Source organism: Castor canadensis, chromosome 8 (assembly GCF_047511655.1).
Source record: "Castor canadensis chromosome 8, mCasCan1.hap1v2, whole genome shotgun sequence".
NCBI classification, from domain to species: domain Eukaryota; kingdom Metazoa; phylum Chordata; class Mammalia; order Rodentia; family Castoridae; genus Castor; species Castor canadensis.
In genome coordinates, this window is record NC_133393.1 from 134,945,169 (window position 1) to 134,946,144 (window position 976).

Genomic DNA, 976 nt, shown 5'->3' on the forward strand with positions numbered 1-976 from the left:
CATCAGAGTAGGTATCTGGGTGAAATGAATGAGTTGTGGACATGAATGGAGAATGTTCTAGGAAAATATACGAACAAACACAAACTCAGGTTCTGTTTCATTAGAAGACACAAGTGTTAAATATATGTTGTATATATAAAAATGAGTACTATTTAGACCTACTAAAGGAGTTAATCATCACATAGGGAGAATGAGCATGTTTAGAAATGTAAACAATCTAGATTGACTGATTTTGTGATACACCTTACAAAAAACTTCAGGGTATAGTTGTTTCCACAGTCCCAGGCCAAATGCCTGTCTCTAAGGGACCAGGTTCAGTCATTCACCTTCAATTGAAGAAACAGAAGAGCAGTGGTGGTGAAGGCATGAAGAGAATTTGGTATGGCCATGCTACAGAAGAACAGAGGACCAACATCTTAAACCCAGTCACTGAGGAACTAAAAAGAGCTTCAGAGTTCTACAAGGAAGGAATAAAAGTGGAAGACCAATAGCCCTGCATAGTTAAACAATCTTGATCAGGATATGATCTTGTTGGTCATATCTTGGGACTGGTTGTACAGAGTCTTGCCATGGCAAGGAATTTGCTGCTGCTTGAGGGGTGGTTTCTCCTTGACTTATTATTCCTGGAATCCCAGGTGACTAGAAGAGAGAGTGACTCAGAGAAAAAGTAAGTCAGAGTCAGGCGTTGTAATCCCAGGCTGAAATCCCAGCACTGGGCTTCATAGGAAGATCCTGTCTCAAAAATCCAAGAAAAAAAAAAAAAAGAATATGTCTGAAAGGCAAGATGGAGTTACTTTACTCAATGACTAGATCCTCTTTCAGGCTTAAGGCAGTGACTGGAGACTTCTACATTCTGTTTCCTTGGTCTGGAGCTGGATGTTGTGAAAGCTATTAGCTAAAAATCTGTTGATAATCTGTAAATCTTGAAAATATGTTATTTAATCTTATGTTAGTGTAGTTAGTCTTGAATGGAGAG